Genomic DNA, 7589 nt, shown 5'->3' with positions numbered 1-7589 from the left:
GCCCAGCCCTCTCCTGGACAATACACATTTATGTAAAGTTTATATTTCTTGAATAGAAATAATATGCACCCATCTTGTTACTCCTAACAGAGTTTCCCAGACACTTCAATTTAAATACATTGGATTAGGGAAAAAAACACCAATAAAACAAGTGTATTAACTACAAAGAGAGATTTCAAGCGAGTACAAGTAATGAGGCACAAAAGTCAGAAATGGTTATGAGAAAAATAAAGATAAAAATGTGACTAGTACCTAACTAAACACTGTTAAATTTAAAGCAGTTTTCTCACCACATGCTCTTAGCCATCTTACTGACCAAACTTTTGAGATCAGGACCCCTTTTCCAGTTCAGTGGCTGCTTCCTTTGTCCCTTCTGGTGCAGTGAATCAATGGGCAAGGGACGACGGGTGTCTTGGGGTGCTTGTCCCTCCTTTTTATAGTGTCAGCCCCTCTCTTGAGAAATATTTCTAGTGGAGATTCAGGAGACAAAGGGTCTATGGAGAAGGATGTTCTCTGCTGCTTTTGCTCACTTGTTTGAGGTTTCTTTGACTACCTTTCCTGCTTGATGACTCTGTTTACTGCTGAAATACAAATTTACCAGCGCACATATTCCTTTTTTTTGAGATCAGCCTGTTTGCCAACTTCTGCTGCGGTTTGGAACGTGTGTTTAGAACATTATACAGTGAAATCTTGTAACTTCACATACAGTATTACCACCCATATTTTATTAGGACAATGTTGACCAGCAAATTCTGAGTTTTCAGATGATACTTCACAAAGCATATTTTCTACAAAGACTATTACAACAATGTGTAGAGCATGTAGATACCGGTACATTCTGTCACAGTGAAAAAAACAAAAAAATCAATTTTGGTTTGAACTGAACTGAATTTTTATTTCGATTTTTCAGTTTGCTGCCCATCCCCCTCTCTTAATACAAAAAAAATCAATTATTTGTTCACCTCTAGACCTAAGTGCTTAAATCTCTTTTGAAAACGGCACTTAGGCGTTTATCCCTCGAAAGTGATACCGTTGCTCTACACACAATTTTTATTCTATATAATTGTTTCAGTCATGGGTGTGATTTTTTTTCAGAAAAGGGCAACTAAAATGATTAGGGCTTTGGAGAGGGATTAAATTTATGAGGAGAGATTAAAGATGCTAGGACTCTTCATCTTGGAAAAGAGGAGACTAAGGGGGGATATGATAGAGGTATATAAAATCATGAGTGATGTGGAGAAAGTGGATAAGGAAAAGTTATTTACTTATTTCCATAATACAAGAACTAGGGGTCACCAAATGAAATTAATAGGCAGCAGGTTTAAAACAAATAAAAGGAAGTTCTTCTTCACGTAGTGCACAGACAACTTGTGGAACTCCTTACCTGAGGAGGTTGTGAAGGCTAGGACTATAACAGCATTTAAAAGAGAACTGGATAAATTCATGGTGGTTAAATCCATAAATGGCTATTTGCCAGGATGGGTAAGGAATGGTGTCCCTAGCCTCTGTTTGTCAGAGGGTGGAGATGGATGGCAGGAGAGAGATCACTTGATCGTTACCTGTTAGGTTCACTCCCTCTAGGGCACCTGGCATTGGCCACTGTCAGTAGACAGGATACTGGGCTAGATGGACCTTTAATCTGACCCGGTACAGCCGTTCTTATGTTCTTAGTTAACTCAATGTAACCCTGAACATGGACATAGTTATACTGGTGCCCTACACACCAATACAGCTTATTCCTCTTTCAATACAGGAATAGCTATGCTGGTATAAGCACAATTACATTGATATAACTATGTCCTCACTAGGAGAGTAGTAGGTTTAATGTGGTGTGATCCTTTTTTAAATGATAAATACTGAAAAGAGAGAACTCTGGCGACAGTTAAGCTGAGGTGAAGGAAAAAAGAGAGTGTAATAGTTATATATAATATTATCTCAGTATTCCTCTGCCCCTTACCCTAAATTTGTGCCCTTCAGAAGCCCTGTGCGCCACCTCCTCCTTTGCCATCTTTGGAAATTATCCTAGTTCTTTCTTTGAGGGAGGTTGTGAGGGGAGCGAACACTACAGTCATTGGGTACTATAGGTATTTCCACAAGTGATGCTGTAGCGTTCTGGTGTGTAACTTTATTCCTAACATATTAATTTTTTTAATAGAAAGATTCCTGTCACAACAGAGAATGGCTGCAAATGGTCCATGATTGTCATGGGTCTGTGGAACGCTTCTCGATGTCTCAGGCCAGGGCCATCAATGGCGATGGGATTTTTATCATCTCCACACCTCAGAAATTCAAGGTAAAAGTTCAGCAGCATTTAATACACATTTTCAAAGTGACTTTGGCTGCCCAGCTTGAGCGGCCTGAAAGAGGCCTAGTTTTTGAGGGAAGGGGCTGTGGTGTACTGAAAGCTCTGTGAAAATTGGAGGCTGTCATTTTAAGTTTCAGAAGTTTTTCCTGATCCTGCTTGCAGGTTCTAGGGAAGCATATAGTCAGAGTCAGTCTGGGAAGAGAAAATCCAAAACATTTTTTCAACTTCAAGCCAATTAAAGTGTGTTATTGTAATATTGTCAAAACAATTTGTTCTGGTTTTGATCTTTTTGGCATGGTTTTGATTATGTTTTAGTTTAAATTTCAGAACAAAAAGTCATTTTGAAATAAAAAATTAGAACTTTTTGTTTCAAAAATATAAAAATAGGATGTTTCAACAATTTTAACCTTTTTTTCTCTAAATTTTTTTGAGTTCGGAAATTTGTCAAAACCAACTCTGTTTTGTGAACAGTTTCAATTTTGACAAATTGGCATTTTTTGGTGAAAAAGCATTCTGTTAAAAAAAAATTCTGACCCACTGACTTGAGATGTCTCAGCACTTGTTTCCAGGTCCAGGGCAGCTGAATTGTGGAGCCCAACATCCCAAGGAAGGGCATCAGACACAAGTCTGGCCCTAGAAGTGAGGCTTAGACCATCAGAATTGGAGACAATGGCTAGGCTTGTCCCAGACCTATTTGGTTTGGAAACATGTGGAGCTCAGCATGTGGGTCCTTTCACAACAGATTGGGGCCTGTCCAGTGGGGACTGGGCCAGGTTGTAACATACTGATGACATATGGGGACACTCTGTATTTGTGTTTTACCTGCTTTGGGGCTGCATGGCAGGAAGACAATGAACCAGACAAAACCACATAATCAGCTAAACAATTGCAAACGAAGAGTAACTATTAATGGAATGATGTCAGATTGAAGCGAGGTCTCAAGTGGAGTTCCACTGAGATCTATTCTGGGTCTGGTGTTGCTTAACATCGTTATTAATGATCTGGATGTAGAACAGAGAGCATACTGATCAAATTTGCAGCTGCCACAAAGCTGAAGGGGTTGTCAACACTTTGAAGTATGGAGATTCAGAGGGATCTTGATAATTTGGAGAACTGGGCTATCAACAACCAAATGAAATTCAACAAAGACAAATGTAAAGTGCTACACTTAGGGAAGAAAAACCAAATGCACAAATACAAAATGGGGGAAAGCTGGCATGGCAGCAGCACTGCTGAGAAGGATCTGGGAGTTGTGGTGGATCACAACCAAAACATGAGTCAGTAACATGATATTTTTGCAAAAAAAAGCAAATGCGATTTTAAGTTGCATTAACAAAGGCGTAGTGTGCAAGTCATGCAAAGGGATAGTACTGCTCTACTGGATGCTGGTTAGGCCTCAGCTGCAGTACTGTGTCCAATTTTAGTCACCAACATATAGAAAGGATGTAGAGAAACTGGAAAGTAACTGGAGGTGAGCAACAAATGGAGTATAAGGGGGATAGAAAGCTGGCTAGATTGTCGGGCTCAGTGGGTAGTGATCAATGGCTCGATGTCTAGTTGGCAACGGGTATCAAATGGAGTGCCCCATGGATCGGTCCTGGCGCCGATTTTGTTCAATATCTTTAGCAATGATCTGGATGATGGGATGGACTGCACCCTCAGCAAGTTTGCAGATGACACTAAGCTGTGGGGAGTGGTAGATACGCTGGAGGGTAGGGATAGGATACAGAGGGACCTAGACAAATTGGAGGATTGGGCCAAAAGTAATCTGATGAGATTCATCAAGGAAAAGTGCAGAAGAATCCCATGCACTGCTACAGGCTAGGGACTGACTGGCTAAGCGGCAGTTCTGCAGAAAAGGACCTGGGGATTACAGTGGAGAAGAAGCTGGATATGAGTCAGCAGTGTGCCCTTGTTGCCAAAAAGGCCAACAGTATATTGGGCTGTATTAGTAGGAGCATTGCCAGCAAATTGACAGAAGTGATTATTCCCCTCCATTTGGCACTGGTGAGGCCACACCTGGAGTATTGCGTCCAGTTTTGGTCCCCTCACCACTGAAAGGATGTGGATAAATTAGAGAGTCCAGCGGAGGGCAACGAAAATGATTAGGAGGCTGGGGCACATGACTTACAAGGAGAGGCTGAGGGAACTGGGGTTATTTAGTCTGCAGAGACGATGAGTGAGGGGGAGGAACTGGGTATGTTTAGTTTAGAAAAGAGAAGATTAAGGAGGGACATGATAGCGGTCTTCAAACACTTGAAAGGTTGAAATAAAAAAGATGGAGAAAAGTTGTTGTCCCTTGCCATAGAGGGCAGGACAAAAAGCTAAGGGTTCAAGATACAGCATAGCAGATTTAGATTAAATCTGAAGGAAAAACTTCCTAATTGTAAGAACAGTGGGACAATGGAATAGACTGCTTAGGGAGGTTGTTGAAGTGTCTTTACTGGAAATTTTCAAAAGGAGGCTGGATAACCATCTGTATTGGGTGGTTTAGAAACAACAAATCCTGCATCTTGGCAACCCCGAAGCTGGAGAACCAATGGATTGCTCCTTGGTCTGGCACCTATCCTATCTGGCTTGGGAGACCCTGTTGGTAGCAAAGCTACCCCTGGGTCAGCTCTCAGGGTCATGAGCACTCAAACCCCTCCACCATGCCATGAAGGGCTGACTGGGGGAGTCTGGTCCCCAGCCCGCCCCTTCTGACCGAGGCCCCATCCCTTCCGGGGGCCAGAGCAACTCCCCCCTTGCCCAGGAAGGACCCGGTAAATCCCTCTACTTTCACCTCTGAGCAGGACACATTTGGCCTTTCTCCAGGCTGTACTGAGCTTTCTCAAGGCTGTCCGGCCTTTATTGTCTAGCTTGTAACTTTCCTTTTCAAAGGGACACGAGGACACCAGCTCAGACAGCACCCTCGCTGAGTCAGGGAGAGGTGATGACCACCAGCAGCAGGATGATAACTCCTGGGTGATGCTACCCAACAGTGCAGGTAACCAGCTTCAAACAATTTGCTTAGCCTTTTATGTCCATATTGGGAGCAAAATTGATATCCAGGGTTCTTAAAACAACATCTAACTCTTATCTGTCTATCTCAAAGTGCTTGACAGAAGGGAGGGTGCGACAGGGGACTGTTAGCAACACCCTGGTCACTAATGTTGCTGCAGCATGAAGAAAGCTGCAAGCTCATCTCTGAGCAATTAAACACTGTTGGTTGGGGGAGTATGAGCACCTGGGTGGTAATCACCAGGCTAATGATGTAATTGGTAGGATACAAGTGGAAAGATCAGGAGGCAAGGGGGAACCTCAGAGGTTGAGGCTGGGCTGAGGAGTGAAGGCGGTATGTCAGCCTCCTCTTGTTATAAGCCCCCAGTCCACTGTTATATTTTGCAAGGAAAGAATAAATACACACTTTGGTGCAAGGATAACAACTTGGTGTGTGTTTGTGACTGTGAGGCCCCACAAACTGGCCAGGAAGGGCAGTACACAGGCCCTGTAACTGGATGTCCAGTGGGGGATTTCCATGGTCTGGAGAGAGGTCCCAGTTCCTATCCAGTCACATAAAAAAGAATCTGTGATAAACAGTCACATAAAAAAGAATCTGGCACATCAGAAAAAGGCAGGCTAATAAACAGGGACAAGTTTTTAAAGTGCTTGTACACAAATGCCAGAAGTCTAAATAATAAGATGGGTGAACTAGAGTGCCTTGTAATAAAGGAGGATATTGATATAATAGGCATCACAGAAACCTGGTGGACTGAGAGCAATCAATGGGACACAATCATTCCGGGGTACAAAATATATCGGAAGGACAGAACAGGTCGTGCAGGGGGAGGAGTGGCACTATATGTGAAAGAAAGTGTAGATTCAAATGAAGTAAAAATCTTAAGCGAATCCACATGTTCCATAGAATCTCTATGGATAGAAATTTCATGCTTTAATAAAAATATAACATTAGGGATCTATTATCGACCACCTGACCAGGACAGTAATAGTGATGATGAAATGCGAAGGGAAATTAGAGAGGCTATCAAAATTAAGAACCCAATAATAGTGGGGGATTTCAATTATCCCCATATTGACTGGGAACATTTCACTTCAGGATGAAATGCAGAGATAAAATTTCTCGATGCTTTAACTGACTGCTTCATGGAGCAGCTGGTACGGGAACCCACAAGGGGAGAGGCTACTCTAGATTTAATCCTGAGTGGAGCGCAGGAGCTGGTCTAAGAGGTAACTATAGCAGGACCGCTTGGAAATAGTGACCATAATACAATAGCATTCAACATCCCTGTGGTGGGAAGAACACCTCAACAGCCCAACACTGTGGCATTTAATTTCAAAAGGGGGAACTATACAAAAATGAGGGGGTTAGTTAGACAAAAGTTAAAAGGTACAGTGACTAAAGTGAAATCCCTGCAAGTTGCATGGGCCCTTTTTAAAGACACCATAATAGAGGCCCAACTTCAATGTATACCCCAAATTAAGAAAAACAGTAAAAGAACTAAAAAAGAGCCACCGTGGCTTAACAACCATGTAAAAGAAGCAGTGAGAGATAAAAAGACTTCCTTTAAAAAGTGGAAGTCAAATCCTAGTGAGGCAAATAGAAAGGAGCACAAACACTGCCAACTTAAGTGCAAGAGTGTAATAAGAAAAGCCAAAGAGGAGTTTGAAGAACGGCTAGCCAAAAACTCCAAAGGTAATAACAAAATGTTTTTTAAGTACATCAGAAGCAGGAAGCCTGCTAAACAACCAGTGGGGCCCCTTGACGATCAAGATACAAAAGGAGTGCTTAAAGACGATAAAGTCATTGTGGAAAAACTAAATGGATTCTTTGCTTCAGTCTTCACGGCTGAGGATGCTAGGGAGATTCCCAAACCTGAGCCGGCTTTTGTAGGTGACAAATCTGAGGAACTGTCACAGATTGAAGTGTCACTAGAGGAGGTTTTGGAATTAATTGATAAACTCAACATTAACAAGTCATCGGGACCAGATGGCATTCACCCAAGAGTTCTGAAAGAACTCAAATGTGAAGTTGCGGAACTATTAACTAAGGTTTGTAACCTGTCCTTTAAATCGGCATCGGTACCCAATGACTGGAAGTTAGCTAATGTAACGCCAATATTTAAAAAGGGCTCTAGAGGTGATCCCGGCAGTTACAGACCGGTAAGTCTAACGTCGGTACCGGGCAAATTAGTCGAAACAATAGTTAAAAATAAAATTGTCAGACACATAGAAAAACATAAACTGTTGAGCAATAGTCAACATGGTTTCTGTAAAGGGAAATCGT

The 7589-nt window shown here is 42.1% G+C and overlaps 1 pseudogene; it reads left to right on the top strand.

Moving 5' to 3' along the window:
• Window positions 1-2227: 2227 nt before the first annotated feature.
• The window catches only part of LOC123369108, a 30505-nt pseudogene continuing 25143 nt past the window's right edge, over window positions 2228-7589 (top strand).

This window comes from Mauremys mutica, chromosome 4, assembly GCF_020497125.1.
Source record: "Mauremys mutica isolate MM-2020 ecotype Southern chromosome 4, ASM2049712v1, whole genome shotgun sequence".
In the NCBI taxonomy this organism is placed as follows: domain Eukaryota; kingdom Metazoa; phylum Chordata; order Testudines; family Geoemydidae; genus Mauremys; species Mauremys mutica.
This window is presented reverse-complemented; position numbering and strand designations above follow the sequence as displayed.